The sequence below is a fragment of the Corvus brachyrhynchos genome, unplaced genomic scaffold, assembly GCF_000691975.1.
Source record: "Corvus brachyrhynchos isolate BGI_N302 unplaced genomic scaffold, ASM69197v1 scaffold514, whole genome shotgun sequence".
Lineage (NCBI taxonomy): Eukaryota > Metazoa > Chordata > Aves > Passeriformes > Corvidae > Corvus > Corvus brachyrhynchos.
This window is the reverse complement of record NW_008238319.1, coordinates 3,435,599-3,455,772: the sequence shown is the minus strand read 5'-3', so window position 1 is coordinate 3,455,772 and position 20,174 is coordinate 3,435,599. Positions and strand designations below refer to the sequence as shown.

Sequence of the window (20,174 nt, the reverse complement as noted above, 5' to 3'; positions counted from 1 at the left end):
ACAGTCATGGGCTGGATACTCAAACACAGCGCCGGACCCCCAATGTTTATAATCTCAGCTGTAAGAGTAACTCTAAAAATAAGCAGATGTAACAAAGGGGAGGGGAAAGGAGATAAGCAAGTCACTCAGCAATGGCAACAGGGCACAACAACCACCTCTGGGGAGGAGAGTGGCACAGGTGTGGTGGGGTGGGTGTCGCTCCATCCCTGCTGTGGGGGCCGACCCCAGAATCTTCAGGGGAATGGTTTTGGAGACATCCAGAAGTCAGGACATCTTCCCACCCATTGCCACGAGGAAGCGGGAGCGGAGGTGGAGGAAACACGGAGAGAAGTTTCTATTACTTACCCATCACGCCACAAGAGAAGAGGGTAGGTCCTTGACTCATCTTTGGAGTGTGCTGCAAACAACCAGAAAAACTATTCACTTCCTGCAGACTCGACCTGGGCACCAGACACCACCCTGCCTCCAGCCTGGGCAAAGGAGAACCTTCCATGGCCCCGTTCTGGCAGGGACCAGGGAACACACCCAGTCACCTTTCCTCAATGAAATCACCTCTAACTAAATGCTGTGCAGAGTCCTTGTCAAGGCCTGAGCTTGCAGATCAAGGGTCCTGCAACCAGTCCTTACCTCAGGGAAGAGCTGCAGCAAGGTCCCCATCCCCCAGGACCCAAAACTCTGGAGAAACTAAAATGGGAGCTGCAATTAAGTGGTAATCCTGGATTGAGCAAGAAAGCAGCAAAAGTGGTATCCTGAACCTCATCCAAGCCATTAAGGCCTTCCCATCTAGGTACAAAGCAGCTATTTAGCTTTTTTAAGCATATAATGTGTTTCTATGGCAAAGGCATCCTCACCTCAGCACTTCTGGGGAGTCTGCGCTCAGACTGTGCTGATTTGCACTAAAAATAGGGGGAAATGCCACTGTATGGGTACAAAATAATCCTGGTTGCTTTTTACATTCTTTTTTTCCCAAGAATTTTCCTCTTGACAGCATAAGAGACACCATCAGACTTCTAAAAATGAGCATGGATGGGTTCACATATAATAAATCAATATGTTGTCCACAGCTGCATGCCATTTCAGCCATGCCTGCAAAAACACACGTTCATACGAATTGTTCCTTTATTATCCCTAAAAATATCCATATTCTGGCTTCTGAAGTGTCTATCCTGGCAACAGCATCCCATCTGACTGAGGCTTTATATCATTTGAAGGAAGCACCAGCACGGCCTCCACGTTCATCTGCACTGCCATAATTGTGTTTTATCTGGCGTTAGGCCACTGCACTCACACCTTCCCTCCTGAGCCATGTTTTATATGTGCCTGCTCACATTAACTATGGAATCTCAGAATGGTTTGGGTTGGAAAGGACCTTAAAGCCATCCAGTTCCACCTGGGCAGGGACACCTTCCACTATCCCAGGTTGTTGCAAGCCCCATCCAACCTGGCCTTGGACACTTCCAGGGATGGGGCACCCACAGCTTCTCTGTGCCAGCATCACCAGTGCATAATGAGAATAATAATAATAATAATAATAACAAACAACCAAATGATGGCACCTGAGCAATCCAATAAAGGATCCCACTTCATACACAGAATGCTGGAAATACTGAATATAGAGGGATAGGGAGGCTTAAAAGAACTCTGGGGTGTAGATGTGGAGAAGGTAAATAAGGGTCAGTCACCTTTGGAGCGTGTGCCACTTTTCTAGGCAGAGTAGGGATATCTCCATCTGTCAAGCCCCACCTTATGATGCATCAGTAGAATTAATCAGGAGGCACAGAGGACAGGCAGCTGTCTCCAAGGAGCAGCTGAAGTGGGGCAAAGATGGAAGTGGGACAAGCCCCAGAGAAGGCAGGGGCTGTGCCAGTGCACATCTGTGTGCCAGCCCTAGAGACCAGACACTGTCTGCAAATGCAGGAGGGAGAGGAATCTGACATATGTCCCATATTGAGTATAATTACCATTTTGTAAGAATTTTGTCTTTATACCAAACTGGGAGCTGAACTGAACGAGCCCATTGGCTGTTGGCAGGTGATACTGCCCCAGTGCTCAGACATTTATTTCCTTTGGGTTTCGCTTTCTTCACTTCCCCATGAAGTCACCAGAAAAACTCTTGCTTTCTTTAGTGCATCAGCCTTCTTGTGATTGTCTGCCCCAATTTAACAGTCCAGGCAACCCAGCAATTCACCTTGTGTACCCAGGACTATCCCTGCACTCGTGACCCAGCCCCAGAGCTGCGGGAAGCACTCGGCAAACACGCGAGGGCAAAACTTTGTTACAGCTCTGCATCTCTGCCACCTGCCATCACACAGCCTGAGCACCCAGCCCTTCTCTTAGGAGTAGAAGAAATTACTCTCATCTGCCTCTCTGCAGCCAGTTCCCCTTCACCTGTCCCACACACTTCCCAGGGCACAGCTGGTGCTGAATGTTCAGGTTCTCCCCTTCCCACCCCGAGCAGCAGCCACAGGAGATGCTGCCTTCCCAGCAGGAGCCAACACTGCAGCAATGATACTCTTTTAATTTATCAATATCCTTCCCAAATTTCACCCTTTTAAGGCAGGATTTTCCACTGCTTCTGGCTTGCTCACCTTCTCCCCTGCCGTTCACTGCCAGGGCAGCCTGCCTTTACCCCAGCACACTGTGCTCTCTGCCTGGGGAGCCCAGCTGGACAGTTTGCCATCCTCAGCAAACTCAGACATTTGTCTTTCTTTTATGCTCAGAATGCCCATCTACAGCTCATCCTGCCAGATGCTTCCTGCTGTGCTCCTGCGTGCCCTTATCTGAGACTCTCAGTGCACCCTGCCTCTCGGTCAAGTTTCTTCTCAGACCATGCCCATCTCTCCAGGAGGATAGAGGGAAAATGTCCACAGCCAGCCTTGCTCTGATGGCTCTCCATCACCCTGCACCTGTTCCTCATTTGCTCTGACCCTGCCTCCAGACAATGCTATCCCTTATTTGCCCCCTACCACAGGTACACTCACCCCTCACAGCACCCTTTAGTCTGTTTGCTGCCCCTCACTTGTTTTTTTGTTGTTGCCTGCTCATTCAGCATGGTGGATTTGCACCTCTCCAGGCTCACAGCCAATTTAACTACCACAGCACTGCCCTTCAGCATCTCCCACTTAATTCTGCTTCCCACTTGCTCATCCTCCTATTAATGATGAGCATCTCTTCACTGTCAGTGAAGCAACTTCTCACCTGTGTTATTCACAGCACTGATTTGGGTTTTTTGTACTGTTTATCCCATTGGGTGCTTACTGAAATCCACGTATGCAAAAGCCACAGCACTCCAATCATTTACAAATCACCTGCTCCTTGGATATTAGTGCAGCTTGGTAGAAATCAGTGCTGCAAACCATCTAAAGATCCATCCCTGCAGGAAAGAAAACCCTTATTACAAATCTACAGCAAAGTTCTTGGCAGTAAAACAGTTTTGAACAGAGATTTCACAAAGCTTACCAGCTCAGTCCTGCATGTTACAGAGTCAGCACCTTTGTTCTCCCGAGTTTTGGTTAAGATCATCACCATGGTAATGCAGTCCTGCCTCGGAGTCCATCAGGGTCCAGGCAAAGGGTGCTGGCAGCTGGGGGCTGGGAAAGCTCCTCTTTCAGTCCATGTTCCCCCAGGAGAGGCTGGGCCCTGCCGGCTCCTCGGGGGATGTGCAGGGACAGCCTCGGGGTGTGGAAAATTCCCTGCACAGAGAGAGAGAGAGAGGAACAGCTTTAGGGGACTTGCCCAGAGGGTGGATGCACTGGGCAAGGGGCAAGCACCGCCCAAAAAACACCCTGATGGTGGTGGCTTGAGGGGAGTGTTTGTTTTAGGATCTTAAACACTGTCGGTGCCCCTCTGCTCCTCATCAGCACAGAGGGGTTTCACAGGATGGGACGCTCACGGGCGCTGTCAGAAGCACACAAGGTACACAAGGTGATCCACAGGGACACAAGTATTTCAGTCAAATTTATGAAGTTTCCTCTGAATTCTCCATTTGAACAGGGGACTCACATCCCCTATGTTGAAGATACCAAGACACTGAAAGAAGAGCTCATTAAAGCTCCAGGGTTGATCTCACAGAAGCCCTTGCCCCCAGACCAGCTGGGAGCAGATGTCCAGCAGAAAAAGCCTCTCCAGCATCATTACGGCTGTGAAATCCCCTGGATGCCCCTCTCCCACCCCAGTTACTCCATGATTCCCAATCTATGCAGAGCCCTTTAGGGAAAAAAAAACCAAGGCAAAGATTTGGCTGCAAGGAAGGAGAGACAGCTCCTTGCCCTGAAATCCTAAGGACCACACCATGCCTCCTGATCCTTACCTATTGCTTAGGTAAGAAAAGCTAAGGCTGGACAACAAGGAGGCTCTTCAAACACAAACTGCAAGCCAGGCTCATAGAGCACTGCCCAGCCCTGACCATGAGCCCTGCCTCACCTCCTGGCATCCTCCCCAACAGACTTATTCCCTTGTAAAGCAGACAGATTGCAACTCAAATCTGATTACTGAAATCAGCGTTTTCCCCAAATCACTCCCCTAATCCCGTTTCGCTATTTTGCTGCTGTGCAGTTGATGCAAACAACCAAACCCACCATTTGCACAATCCAAAGAGCGTAAAACACTGATCTTACACCATCCAGTCAAAGCCAATTGTGATACTTAAGGACAATAGACAGGAATATTCCACAAAGTATTAACCCTTACTCCAAACTGATATGGCTGCTCTTCCCAGCTCCTAAATCATCCTGTCCGTGTTTACTCGGATTAGAGCTTGCAGTGGTGTTAAGAGTAGCTCATTTAAAGGCCAGCTGGCTGGTAAAGAAAAATCACCTTCTATTATTTTATGAGGACAAAGTTCATCCAGAGTGCAAAGCCAAGATCGGGAATCAATACATTTTCCAAAGATTTACTGTTCCCATGGGTGCCTGACACAGTCTCCAGCTTTCTGTGGGATATCGGTGGACTCATAATTTACAGTTTACTGGTACCTTCATCATAAACCTCTGGGCAAGCCAGTGACCAAATGAAAACTGTCAAACAGAAAAGTAAACATTTCAGAGTGTCAAAATGACACATAATTTGTGAGCAGGGTTAGATGGGATATTGGGAAGGAATTGTTCCCTGGGAGGGTGCTGAGGCCCTGGCACAGGGTGCCCAGAGCAGCTGTGGCTGCCCCTGGATCCCTGGCAGTGTCCAAGGCCAGGCTGGACAGGGCTGGGAGCAACCTGGGATAGTGGAAGGTGTCCATGGCAGAGGGTGGAATGAGATGGTCTTTAAGGTGCATTCCAAACCACACCATTCTGTGATTCTGTGATTTCTGTCTGTCACAGTCTAAGCTGTCCCTGACCACTACACAGAGAGCGGAGTGCTTGCTGCAGTGACAGACTCTGTGTGCTGGGAGGACACTGGGGCCACTCTCGGCACGAAGATCACACAAGGGTTCAGAGCAGCCTGAAAGCAGCTAAGTACAGTTCTTTGTTGGCCAGGTATGATCTCTTCAGGAATAATTACCCTTCCCTAAGGTGATGGTTAATGCTGCAGCAGCAGACTCAGGTACACACCCGGGCAGGAGCAGCAGCAAGTCCAGGCAGAAGCTCCCTGCCCCAGCCGGCCGGGATGCAGCACACAGCATCACACCTCCCCTCTCCCTGCTCCTCTGCATCCCCTGCAATTAACACAGCCCTAATGACAGGCAACACAGCAAACTGCTGGCAAGCTGGCAGCCACTACCACCACCATCCCCCAACGTCGGGGCCGAGGTGCACGTGCAGGTATCAGCTATTTTAACCACTGCTTGGTTGGGTTTTGGAGCCATCCCCATGGAGAAACTGCAGTAAAAAAGGAAACTTTCCAGTGAAATGTGATCCCTGGCTCCCCATCCTGCCTCACAGTGCTCCTGACGCATGGTCCTGCCCTGTCACATCCTTTCCATGCAAACAAGTGCCATGGGACACAAACTGCAGAGCTGGGATGGACCCTATTGATGCTGAGGAGGAAACCGCTGTGTATTTATAGACTGGATGCTTTCACACACACAGGCTAATAAAAAGATACTCTTCAGGGACCATTAATTACTTTAAGAAATGTATTTCCTCATTTACAGTCAGATAAAGGAACTATCTTCATCATGATGTCAAGGTTAAGTTTAGACTCGAGCCAGGGCCGCTGGGATTGACACAATCTCCTGAGCTGTATGAAATGCCCACGAGAAGCTCTAGTGCACAGAGACCCCCAAATTTTAGCAAACCCTGCTTTTTACATGGTTCAAAACACAGACCAAGGAGAAGCCTTGTGTGATCTTTGCAGTGGCAGAGGTACGAAGAGGTTTCTCTCAGAGCTGCTTTCTGGACAGTATCACAGCCATGGAGTGTTGGGCTTGGAAAAAAATTAAGTCAAATGATCCAACTCTCATCCATGGGCTTAAAAGATAATGCTGGGGAACAAATATGCTCCTTACAAGGCACAAGCACAGCCCTAGAGATGCTCATGGGGGACAAACAGCCCTGCTCTGCAGGGAGGTCCCATTCCCCATCCCACAACTGGTCTTACCACAAGCACCACTCCCAGCCATGCCCTGTTCACCTGCTACACTGAACTGCATGGAAAAGACCTCAGGATTCAGCAAACTGCCTGTCAGATGCTCTGCCATGGCTGCGGGGAGCCTGAACAGTGACCAGTATCACACCCCCATGCACATTATGGAAAACTTCCTCACAGAAAGGGTTACCAAGCCTGGAGTCCCCATCCCTGGAGGGATTTAAAAGCCCTGTGGGTGTGGCACTTGGAGACATGCGTTAGTGATGGCCTTGCCCGTGCTGGGGAAACAGTTGGACTCCACAATCTTAGAGGTGTTTTCCAACCTTACCAACTCCCTGATTCCATGGTCTGACCCCTAGAAATACTCCTTGTGAAGACGACTGAGGCCCAGCATCACACAGATTTCCACTTGCTGTGGCATCACCACCCTCTTGCACAGAAAACATTCAACCCCTGTCCAGCTCAATAATCCATCTCCAGACACACACACTGACATAAAACCTATTTACAGTGGAAAGGGCACACGGGAACGAGGAGCTGGAGCTGCATTTTGCATACTGATACACCTTGCAAGCAGAACAGTGTGAATTCTCTCAGAATATAAATCACCTGCCCCTGCTGAATTTTTAATGCTGATCAAAGTCTCCAGTGAAGGAGCCATGACCCAAGCAGGACCCCACTCCCTACCCCTGCCCCGGCAGCATTCCCTGTGCTGTGCTTGAAGAAAGTGGCTGGGGAAGGAGCCACTGTGATTTCTGGAGTTCATCCAATGCAGGTTAGACCCACATGTCTGAAGGACCAAACCTAATCCCTCTGGGCCAAACTCTGAGCACGATTCTAGGGCTTCACCACCCACCCATTCTCATCAGAGGAACAGAAATTCTCTCCACTGTGCACATCTTGATTTCTCCATGCAGTCAGACCACTGTGGGGACCAGGCACAGCACAGCTGGTCATCCCTTCACAAACCCCACAGGGGCCTACAAAGAATTTGGGGAAATAGCCAAAATTGGTGACTGTAATTGAAACTTGTGGGGTTTAAGGCTTTCTGTGAGCATAACAAGGCAATATTCACCCAAACTAAAAATCATGCCTCTCTCCCCATCCTTCCACTTCTTAGAAATGATTTGGGGCCACACTGAATCTCCTCACTGCACATCCTGTCTCACCCTCAGGGCTTTGGACAATGCCAAGGAGTACATCTCCAATTTCTTGATTTATTGTGTTATGAATTTGGAAAAAATCCATGAAGTCTATCATTTGGATGTAGCTAAGTCTGGGTTTATTTCCTCACTCAGGCAATAATTTGCCTTCTGCAGCAGGGCTGAGTGGGCTCAGCTCCGGGCAGTTTGTTCCCCTTGCCTGAGCACTATTCTATGTCACTCGTGAATACTGAATTTATTTATGGGGTAAAAACCTCCAATAAACATGGAAGATGCCATTCAGAGCCCAAGAAGAAGTTTTTACTCTCTGAAAATGCCCCATGGACTAGTCCTGGGTAAACAGGATCATGAGTCAGCACACGTGACTTTCAAAGGACGAAATTTCCACGGAGGCAGCCGCTTCAGGATTGTCCCCTGGGACTCTGTCAAGAGGAAAGAGCTGACCCAGGCTGCCCAGCTATGGCAGAAGAAAGGCTGCAGCCCTGCCCATCTCACCCTGAGCTTGCAGTCAGTGCATCCTGCTCCACAGGGTCTTCCCCAGCTGCTGGAAAGGCAAACACCATCCAGGACACCATGGCTCCCACATGGTGTTCCCCTCCTGCCTGGCAAAGACTTGTGCCACCCCATGCTCCAGGTACTGAGAGACTACCAGGCAAAGAAAAGGAATAAGGAAATGTCTTTCTCTGCCTCCTGCTTGCATCCAGACCTGACATTTCCAGGACTAACAAGACAAAGACACGCTTTTACCACTAATTAATAAGTAAGGACTTGCCTGCACGTAACACAGCAAAGGGGAAGCAGTGTCTGAGGTGAGCATGGCTCCCTAGGGCTGCACAGCTTCAAGAACCACATCACTGCAATGCTTCTGACCAACAGCTTCACACAGGAACACAGGTTCTCACCAACACACCCAGAACTCACCTGTCCTGCCAGTGCAGGACAGCCTGGATGGAGCTGACATCTACAGCCACGCTAATAAATCTGCAGCCAGAAGGAGCTTGAGGTCTCCCATGACAGCACCCATCCCATGGGGGCACGTTAGGAACCAAAAATGCCACAGATGGCCAGGTCCAACCTGGCTTATGGAGCCTGAGATTAACCCTCCTGCCAGGAACAACAGACATACCAGGGTCCTGCCCACAACCATAAATGAATTACTGAGCAAATAAAACTCTGTTATTTCAATCTGATCCCTTGCTCCACATGCCTGGGTACTGCCTCAGCCTGACACCAAAGTCACACAAGGCAGAGGGTCCCCAGCACTCCAAGCCCCAAACCACACCTCCAAACATCCCTAGTCTCTGGGGACAGCCTGAAGTCCAAGCTCATACCCAGATCTACATGCTTGGCTTGAACTTCAACTGCAGGCAAGCCCTCACAAAAAAAGGAATAAGAGGAATTAAGGAAAATTACACACCATCTACTTGAGTAAAAGGTTTATTGCCCCCGTGCTCTTAGGGAGTAGGAGTGGCAGGGGAATGAGTCCCGTACACACCAGCAGCGGAAGGACTGAAAGGACAGGGCAGGGGCAGAGGTGCTTTGTCTCAACATCTTTAGCTCGAAGGAAATGGTGCTGGCAGTGACTTTGCCTTTTCCTCCCTGGCAACTGAAAAGGAAAAGAAGAAAGCAAAATTAGTCATTGCAAAACAGCGACCAGCAAGAGAGAGGTGCAAGCGAGGAGCCGTGGGAAGTGACAGGACAAGGGGGAATGGCTTCAAACCGAAAGAGAGTAGGTTTGGATTAGATATTAGGAAAAAAGTCTTCCCTGTGAGGGTGGTGAGGCCCCAGCACAGGTTACCCAGAAAAGTGGCTGCCCCATCCCTGGAAGTGTGGGTCATGCAGACAGAGCCTGCAGCCTGATCCCAGTCCCAATGACCACAGAAATGACATGTTTTCTTTGAGCAAACCTGTAATCATTGCCTTTTCCACTCATTAGGGGACTGCTTCTACCTTTGAGTAGTATTTCCAGGGAAGAGTAGAAATACTGGACCAAGAGGTGTCTGTGGAGAAGAGCAGCTGAAGCAGCAGCAGCAGCAGTCCAGCCTGCTGGCCCAACAAACCATCTCACCTTTCTGTGGGTTTCCCGCGCCACCCCAGTTGTGAGATTTATTACAAGAATTTGCAGTGGTCTGTGAGACACTGTGAGTGTTGGCCACGCTCCCAAAAGCTGAGGAATTGCTGAACTGAGAATTGCCTTGGCTGCTTAATCTCAACAACCAGGGATGCTGAACAAGGCAGCAGGATCTGGGTTTACTTTTAATTACTGCTCAGAGCATGCTGTTCTAGTAAACAGACACAAAAAAACAATTCTTGTTTCTTCCTTATGTTCTTTTCCCATATACAGCCTGAGATGTCTGAGCTGGAGACGGTAAATGGCCCCACCACTCTGCTTTTACTGACTCACTTCTCAAGCATAAACAGCTTCAAATAGCACATGAACCCCTTGGAATACCTGTCTCCATGAAACAACACCCATCTGCTTACAGACACAAAATAATGCTCTCAGGTTTAGAACCACTGAATGGTTTGGGATGGAAGGGATCTTAAAACTCATATCTCATCTCATCTCATCTCGTCTCATTCCATGTGTCCAGGTTGCTCCAAGCCCCATCCAACCTGGTCTTGGACACTTCCAGGGATGGGTCAGCCACAGCTTCTCTGGGCAACCTGTGCCAGGGCCTCACCACCTTCAGTTAGTGGGGGTTCTCATCCAGCCCAGGCTTCCTTGCTGGCTCCAGAGCTCTCAAGGTCTCTGTGAGAAGCAAATCCTGAAGATGCAAAGTGAACTCAGCGCTGCAGCATCGACTGTAAAGCTGCTGCTCATCAGTGCCCACCAAAAATCCACCCAGAGGAAGAAGGAGCAAGATCTGGGACATCTCCCTGTGTAACTGGGGAACACTTGCCAAGAGCCACAACACCATCATCGCTGTCAGAGCAGATTTGGATGCTGCTTCTAAGTCAGATTTCTCCTTTCTCCAAGGCTGAGCTGGAGAACAGGTAGAGGCTGACAGCCCTTATGGACATGCCTGGATTTAAAACAGAAAAATACTGGATGTATGGATCAATTGCCAGACTCCACATTATCTGCTACCACCTCCCCTTTATGGATAAATACCATAAGGTTACAGAATCCTCATGTGAAGCCCAGCAAAATGATCACTTAGAACCTTCCAAAAATTGAAATTATCTCCCTGAACTGAGCAGGCAGTATTAAAAGAATTTCAGATGCTTTCAGTGGACGGTCTCTGTGCCCACACAGGGTGACACGCGTGCCTGCTGTCACCTGCACGCCCTACACTGTTTGCATTAGACCAAAGTACTTTGGCTCTTGGGCAGGCTCTGGGGGTTCATTCCTCAGCTGAGAAATGGCTTTCAAAGAGCTCCTGGGCTCCTGAAAGACGAACCTGGAGCCTTTATTAATCCTCCTAGCGACCAAAAGGCACTTTTCCCTGCTGTTTGTCCATTCGTTGCCATCAACACCGGCAAGGGGAAGGCACAGTGGAGGGAGGGAAGGAGCCCTCCAGGGCCAGGAAACCTTTGCCCACACTGCCACCTCCATCTCTCCGTAAATTTCCGAGCCCTGCATCTTCCATAAATCTCTTTAACGAACGAGCAGCCAAACATCTGTGAGTTGTCTGAATTAGCGTGAATTTGGCAGACTGAACAGCAAACTCGCGTCGCCCCGCAGCCTTCACATTTCTTGTTTTCCTCGGGTTCATTAAATACACAACAATCTGTTACCAGAAGACTGTTCCTACGTGCAGGGGCTGCCAAGGAGCTGGGTTTGATAGTTCTGGTGGAGATGGGGGAATGTGTGGGGAGAAGAGGGGGGGGCTCTTCCTGGTGCAGCAGGGCAAGGAGAGGACGGGCTGCACCTACCCTGCCTCTCCCAGTGGCCACCCACCACATGGCAAAGGCTGTCTCTGATGTCAGAGCCATCCTGGTGCAGCTAAAGCTGGAGGTGATTTTGGGAAGCTTCAAGGGGAACAGAGCAGAGTGTGGGACAAGTAGGGGGAGATGCCTACAAAAGCCAAGGATGTCCTTCCCGCAGCATCATCCCAACTGGGATAACTGTGCCTAATCCGGATGGAGAAACCCAGGGTTATTCGCACCTGTGAGCAGAGCCCTGGGCAGGGGGCATCCCTGATCCTGGGGAAAATGGGGGAGTTCCCACTGCTGCTGGGCAGCACGAGGCCCAGGCATGCAGTGAAGGCACTGCCAACAGCCAGCCCAGGCAGCCCGGGCTGATGCTGTGATGGGGAACAGCACTGGAGGCTTCGCCTTCCCTCAAAGGAAGTCTTTCGCTACGAGGGAAGAGTCAAAGCAAACACCCACTCACTGTGTTTACCCATCTAAATCAAAGCCAAAGCAGCACTGAAACGTGCCTGACAGCATTTCCACGGAGCCATTCATTGAGAGTTTGCACTTGGCTTTTAGCTGGTGTTTTTAATATCGCAGGGAGACGCTTGTGAGGCTGGTATAATACAGAATCTGTTGCTGTAACACACTCCCGGCTCCTGCGAGGTGTCAGCAGCACGTAGAGCCCAAACCTTCTGCAGGTTTGGCTCCATCAGGGGAACCCTGAGGGCCAGCAGTGAGATGCTTCCCATGGGGAACAGCTCCAGCAAGTCCGAGGTACCACTGCCCCAGAGCAAGGTACCCCACCAGGGGATTGCCCAGCCTGAGAAGTAATGCCCACAGAGGACAATTTTCCCAGATTTGGGATGTTTTGTCCCTGGAGATGGCCCTGATTCCCATGGAGTAAGACAGGATGAGCTCCACGGTAGCTTAGCAGCCATAAAAGCCCAGATTTTGCAGCCTGTCTCAGAGGTGAGGAAAACTTTAAAAAAGTAAGTGGAAATGCAAACAGGCCCTGGTTTTATTTGGGCTGGCAGGAACACAGTCCTGCCCTGCGTTCCTCGAGCTCATTTATGACAGTGTGAACATGCAGTAATAAAGAGGAAAATGAAAATAAAAATCTGCATTTTCCACCCCACAGGTCTCCATACATCCCTCCTTCTCTCATGCCACAGGTGAAAATCAGGAGAGAAACAGCTTTCCCTGTGCCACAGAAAGGGGAAGCCCAAAGGACAGAGGGGTTGGCCCCGGCACCAGCGTGGTGTGAACCACAAAGCCCACTCCTGAAATGGCATCCCAAGGAGAACTGACCTAAATGCTGCAGCCCATACCAGCTCCAAAGCTGCCAGGAAGGGAATCACGCCAGGTATTTTGTCAGTGCACAAACATGAATGATTGCCCAGGACAAATAGGGCAGCAAAAACGTCCACCTTCATCACATGGAAAAAACATGTATCAACTTGCAACCCTAATGAGCGAAGGAATTAATGAATCCTGGAGTTTGTAAACCATTATGGAGTCCCTAAAATAATGCCAACACCTTAAATGAATGAGACTCTCAGTTAAACATCAGGTTCTGTTGGAAAACAAGATACAGGGGCTTTTGTAGATGTTAAGGACAGCAAGAAGTCCCACTGACAGCAACAGAAAGAATGGTGGAAACATTAGTCGGGATGCAGAAAATGAAGAAATAGACAATATAAACATTTCTGTCCTAAGCAGAAAGTAAAACAACAGTCACATTTGTCAGGAGTAACCTGGGGTGATGATATTAAACAGCAGGCACTAAATATAGATCCTTCTTAAACAACAGCTCCAAATAAATTTACACCTTCAATTTTATAAGATCATGCCAAAAAGTCTTCTGAGCCATCACCACCAGTGGTCCCCGAGGACAGGCACAAGCCAGCCTGGTAAATGGGTGGGTGAGACCTCAAGCCCAACAAGGCTCTGGTTTCAGTGCAAGGTCAGGGAGTCAGGAATCACAATTACAACACCAAAGAAAGAGCTCTCCCCTCACCTGAAGTCTTTGTGCAGGTGAAAGGGAGGGCTGGTGTAACACACGTCATTGAAGTGCACAGAAGTGGATGACAGCTACTGATAACACTTGACTGGCACATCTCAAACAGACCTGCAAGTGACTGGTGGCACTGGCTGCAACAGAAACTACACTGTCACCCTACGCCATGCAGTATTTCTGGCAGTAATCGGGAAGGAAACAGGAAAACCAGTGCTGTGTAAGTGACTCGAGACCAGCAAAGCGCTGAATACACAGAACAACTCGGTAATACAGAGCCGAGAGAAGCGACCAGCACAGCTGGTTACAGAGATGTTAAAATACACCTTAAAAAGCTAAATTGCTTAAAAGCCACTCACCTCAAAGGCAGGGGCATGTTCCCTGGCTCCTGCATGGTGCAGTAGATTAGCCAGGTATGCAGGGGTATGTCCACAGGCTGCATAAATTTGGGGTCTCCAGGAAAAGAAGGGATGGTACAGCCTCTGTGCTCTGCACTCCACGACCTCAGCAGGCACCTGGAGCCTCCTCCCACCTCTGACCAAGGTCTGGAGGGGACTCCAGGAGTAACTGGGAGGCTTGAAGACACAGGTACAGTGCAAGATCGGGGGAATGTGGAGTGGTGATTGCTGAGGATGACCTGACTGCCTCAGAGGGGGCAGGAGAATTGGAGCAGGTCCCTCAGAGGGAGCAGACTGGCAGTGGAACACCTCCCAGCGTGGCGGGAGGCTGGAGCCATGCAGATCCAGAGCAAGGGCAAAGTGCAACTTTTTCCTGAACAACACAGACAATAATCATTGCAATAAACTACAGCACCATAAATGACTGCAGGGGGCTCTCAGCCAGTGCTCCAGCTTTACCTCTGCACTGGGGGCCTTTCTAAAAGACACTGAATCATAGAATTGTTAGGTTGGAAAAGACCTTTAAGATCATCGAGTCTGTCCTCCAGCAAGAATTCAGAAAATCACTAAAAATGGTGATACAGGGCTCTCCTGGCTTGCTGCCCTACACCCTGAGTGAGCTGCTGCACCCTGTGCCCAGCAGCCCCCATGTCCCAGGGTGGGATGTGCAGGGATCAGGAGGGTGGACTGACAGAGCAGCTCCTCACAGGCTGGCCTGGCTCTTGTCCAGCTCCTCCTGAAGCTGCCACCTTTATGGTATTTCGTGGGGTTCACAGGACAGGCTCAGGGAAGGCATCGGCAGCACAATCCATCACACTGCAGAGCTGGAACTTTTTCTTTAAATTAAGTTTCAGATACGTACATCTGAAACTTCCTTGGGAAAATCTACCAACAGCACAAACCACGCACAACCGAAAATGCGGGTGAGAGTTTCTAAATGAAACATTTACGTTTTGGCAAGGTACATCTTCATTAACCACAGTGCTTTCACTCTGAGAAGTACCATCCATTGCACTGCATTTATTTCATTTATAACACAACTGATGGTCCAATAACCACTAAATGGCCTGGATTGGAAGGGAACTTAAAGAGCATCTTGTCCCACTCCCTGCCATGGGCAGGGACACCTTCCACTATCCCAGGTTGCTCCAAGCCGCATCCAACCTGGCCTTGGACACTTCCAGGGATGGGGCAGCCACAGCTGCTCTGGGCAAACTGTTTTTCTGAGTTAACAGAGAGGCTACAAAACCAAAAGTGGATATTTTTAATGCGTTCTGTATCTTTATAAATATAATGGCTCTTCAGCTTTGGCACACAGTTGTAGCTTTTGGCACCTAGTTCATGGTATTAAAACTTGTCCTTTCAAAAATATTATACAATATTCATTTGTACCAGCTGGGACAAAAAAACCCCAAAGCACGTGGCAACAGGGATAATAATATATACACTTGAAGTAATTGCATAGCATTGACAACTATTTCCCAGCACACCAGAAGGCTGTTCTCAGTAAGGTTAAGGAAAGCACAGAAAAACAAAAATGACAGTTATTGTGACTTTTCCACATCATTTGAAACGAGAAATGGCCAGCTCCTCCTGGCCTAACTGTGCTGCCAGGCTGTCCTAACCAGAGAAGACCAGTTGTCTGCATTAATTCCTTTTACTTATAATTAACATTTCCCAGTGGTGCAGAATAGTAATGATGGCACTTGTACAACTGGGGCAGAGGAGCACGAAGGCTTGTCTGGGGTCACTGCAAGAGCCGTCATGGGGTAAAGGACAAAAATATCTTAAATGCAAGTAAGTAACACACTCTAACTCATCCCCTTGGCTTTAGGAGCAGGATGAGGGGTGAGTCTCTTGACCCCCTGGTCCAGACCAGTTGCTGAGACCAAAGCCAGTCACCGATGCACCTCGGCAGCCACGTCCTGCTGCAGCACCACCTCCCCAAGCCCTGCTTCTCCTCAGCCATCCAAAGGACTCCTGGTCCTTCCTTTCAGGAGCTGGTTTTGAGCAGAGAGAAGGAAAGCAGGTTTTCCAGCTGCTGGATCAAAGCTTGCCAGATCCCATTTTTTACAAACCCTAGGAGACGTAAGGATATGTAAGCACAGAACGGCCGCGAAGTCAAACTCCTCTTTCACCACGGTCCCGTACCTACCGCACAGCCCGCCCTGAGCCCTGGCTGCTGAAAGCAAAAGCTATGGCCAGGAGCCACAAATACAGAGAATGATGTAGCCCAAGGGATGCTTCAAATGGACTACAGAGGAGTGACACCAATGATGCTGCTATATTTAATCCTCTAAAAGCAAAAACCATGACCAAGTCTCCCTTGGGTACACTTTTAGGGGGGAGGTACAGCAACTCAATGCACCAGAACAGATTTTTTGCACTCCTTCAACCAGTTCTTAAAATATTACTCAAATGAAGTGATTACTGAGCCAAACTTGCCTGGTACTTCCCACCCATCCATGCAGGGACCCACAGCCTGCAGTGCTGGGAGCAGCCACGCTTCACACAGGGTTTGGTGCTGCTCCTCCAGGTCAGTCTAATGCAGTTTACTCCTCCCTGCATTTCAGAGAAACTTCTAACATATCAAATCTTACTTATCTCACATAGCATATGCCACATGCATGAGATGCAGTATCACACATATACAATGCCATAGGCTACAAAACTCATGGATAAACCACCTGAAGCCAGGAGAAATTCTGGCTGGAAATTAACTGCACCGCCACACTTCTTAGTTTTCAATTCCCATTGATGACCAAAGACTCACACATCCACAGCCTGTACTGAGATGCACCATCCCAGCGAGGTTTCAGAAACAGGCTCTTGCTTGGGAATGTTTGTCTCTCTAAAGGCAGCCAACTCAGAAAAGTTTGGAGAAACAAAACTGCCTGTGGATCTGCTCTCTCCAGTTCCCTGCAGCAGAGCCACGTTCTGCATTGCTGCTCTACAGAAATAGCTGGGTCACAGGCAGCCAGGCTGCAACTGCGGGCGCGGAGCGTGACCTTGGAGAAGCCCTTTTCCACTATTACAACACGGCCACTGCTTGTAGGGAGACTTGTGGGCAGAACCAGAGCTCCAGGGCTCGGGTCTGCCAGTGTCCTGACTGCTTTCAAGGAATGTATGGAAGGTCTCATCCCTAAAGGAAGTGGTGGCACTCATCCCGTGCCATGCTGGGGATCAGGGACAGGGGCCTCCCCCGGGGGGAGCAGCCCATAGACTTCATGACCCGGCAGGCTGGCAGGCACAGAGGAGTAGCATGGTGGAAAATTCCCTCCTCTACGCCCGATTAGTTTATATTTAGCTCTCTGAGGAGCAGACATGCTGGAGGAGCTGTTGTTTTGGTGATATTTTTGCCCAGCCCCGCAGGGACCCCTGCAATGGGAACCGTGGCTCCCACTGCTCGCTCCACCACCACACCGGGCACGTGAGACCCACGGCAGTCACGGCCCTCTGCTGCTCGGCAGACCGGCTTTTCTTTTAGTTCTGTTTCCCCGAGTCAGCAGGCTTGCTTCCTCTTCCTCCTCCTCCCCATTTTGGGAGAGAAAGGAGCAGAAAACGTCAGCCAAGAAGAGCGTTTGCTTGAGGAGCTGCAGAGGAGCAACCTCCCAGCTCCTCTGCTGCCCTAGTCCCCCATGGCCACGGGAATAAAACTTGTCTTTCTGAAGGTATTTTCATTCTAGGAGTGAGTTTTGGCGAGTGCAGATCTGACACAAAGGCTCTGCTTGCCCTCTCCCTCCCCTGGGATGTGAGAAGAAGCCTCGACCCCGCTGGGCTGAGCTCTCCAAACAGCTATGAGCATCTCTGGCACCTTGCCCCGTCCCAGCCTGTTGGTCCAAAGTCTGTCCTGCCACAGATTAATGTTCATTAGGACTATTTCCCAGCAACACCATTTGACAAGCCACGTGACATGGGAGGGGGAAGGGAACAAAACCAAAATCACCCTTTCAGCTTGGGGTGTCCCCTTTTCCATCTCAGATTTTGCAAAGCAAGGGCAAACCACCTCCATCCAGACCAAGAAATGGAAAACGCTATTCAACATTTTAAGAAAGAAAGAAAAAAGGAAGAGGAGTCTCAAACCACACAGCTGCCATTTGAGAAATCAGAAATCAACCAGCAATAATAAACAGGCAAATGGGATAAAGCTCATTCCCCTCCTCGCCCATGAGGACACAGCCCACAGTGTCAGTTCTGCACACAAATACAGGTGTTTTGGCAAAAAGTTGTGTATCTTGTTCTACCTATACTTCTGCTGAAAGTGAAGCAAGCCTTTGCTACTAGAAAAAAATGTTATTGCATATAATTAACCAAAGCAGATTTGGGGATTTGTACTGGTATATGTTTGCCTATTTGCTTGTGTGCATATTTATACACACGCATTTATTTATGCAGGTATCCATAGCTGAAAATTAACCTACATTGGTGCTGGCTCTGTCCCACAGTCTGCTTGATCTCCATATACAAAAATCTGGATCTCACTCACACAAATCAATTATCTACTGAACTGATTTGCACAGATTTTCTATGCAAAGTTTTGCATTTCCAGCAAAAGGCCATCTGCTTTCTATAACCAGTGTGGTTCCTGGACACCTTGGCCCTGTGCAGAGCTGGAAGTTGCAGAAGTTTCCCTCCCTCCTCTGGGTTGAAGCTGGAAGTGAGAAAGCCTGGAGCCAGGGATTCAGCTGCAAACCCTCCAGCACGCGTGGCCGTGCTCCACGTGGACATGCTTGGCAGGGTGTCCTTCCCTCTGAAGTGGAGAGAAGGAAGCAATTCCACGGCAGGTTGTTTTGGCTGGGTTTTCCCCCCCCACTTTTGAAAGCGAGAAGGCTGAGTGCTTCTCCCGATAAAGTGCCTCCAGCACAGGCACAGGCACACCTCCTGCCTCCCTGAGCCCGGCCGTGCCAGAGCTGGGTGTGACACACCCACCACCACAAGCATCCTCAGGCTCCAGAGGACTTTCAGAAATGAAGGAATAAATCAGAAGCTCACTTCAAACCCTCTCTGAGCCATGACAGGTAAGGACAGAGCAAACTGCTCTGAAATTCAGGTTTTTTACTATCACTCTAATTAATCTGTTTCATGACCCACCCCAAATATTTTCTCTAGAAACATTATCTACACTGTTTTGGGGTTTCTTTATTTCTTTTTCCAACCCTCAGCCAAGCCCTGGTAAATATTTCTGCCCATGACAGAGGCAGGCCAAGGGAACCTGGGCTTTGTGATAGCAGCAGCATCTCCTGTGCTCAGAGATACCAGACACTGGGCAGAGATGCTCACAGCCCTCTGTGTTTTTACTGGATTATCACAAGACACTGCTACCTCTGCAATTTGCAAGTAGTTTTTAATCTGTCAAAATAGACTTTTATTATTGCTTGAGGATTCAAAAGGAAAATATGCACATCTGGTTTCAATCGCCAACTGAAGTTTCATCTATCAGCCTATTTCATAACAAATTACGCTTACTTTTCACTCCAGAGGATTTCCTAAGGAGGGGACAAGCTGCCAAGGTACACGAGCATCTGTGGAGACCGCACGGCACCGAGAGGCAGCGGCACAACTCAGTCACAGGCACCGCGCTGCTGCAAACTCTCTCTGTGTCAAGTAAATTAAAATTATTGAGGAAAAGCCCCTTACTCGTGAAATCTCTGCGTACAGCTGTACGTGACACCTTCACGTACCTTAGAACCTGGTCAACCTGACGTCACTGAATGGAGAAACAAGACTTGCAGGCTTTCTAGGACAGCCCCACTGCCAGAGCACTTCACACAGCGTGGAGCTGCCGTGTCCCATCGCAGCAGCATCGGGGGCTGGAGACCCCCGCGGGGACCGGCCTGTCCCCCTCTCTTGCTGCCCTGAGCTACCTCACACGTGCCAGGAGTGAAATCTGAGGCATGGCACGGTGGGAAGTGTGCGCTGGCCCTGGGTGAGCTGGAGAGCATCTCTGCGGGGATGCTAAGCCACAGCTGCCCTGGGCTGCAGCCCCCCGTGAGACCCCGAACCTGGGGAGTTTTGCACCGAGCCCGACGGCATCCGAGTTTCAGCCCCCTTGAGCACCACTCTCGGCCCGGAGAAAGGAAAGCACGTGTTGATCCTTTCGCAGGAAATAATTCCAGAGGCAAAGGCAGAGGACTCCGAGCGGGTGAGGACCGCTCGCTGCCCGCTCGCCAAACTCCGGAGAGCCGCCCATCCCCGCACGTCGGGCTCAGCATCCCG

At 49.7% G+C, this 20,174-nt stretch overlaps 1 non-coding gene across 3 annotated transcripts; it reads right to left on the bottom strand.

The window, feature by feature from the left end:
* Positions 1-345: 345 nt before the first annotated feature.
* LOC103615341 lies at positions 346-20,134 on the bottom strand. 3 transcript variants are annotated; one of them, XR_001861939.1, is made up of 5 exons: positions 19,425-20,134; positions 9,103-9,291; positions 3,460-3,692; positions 3,199-3,373; positions 346-397 (listed from the first exon to the last, which is right to left on the bottom strand). It is a non-coding gene; the product is annotated as an uncharacterized LOC103615341 (transcript). The 3 variants fall into 3 exon arrangements; XR_001861938.1 differs by lacking the exon at positions 19,425-20,134 and having other exon boundaries at positions 9,103-9,399; XR_001861940.1 differs by lacking the exon at positions 19,425-20,134 and having other exon boundaries at positions 9,181-9,399.
* Positions 20,135-20,174: the final 40 nt, after the last annotated feature.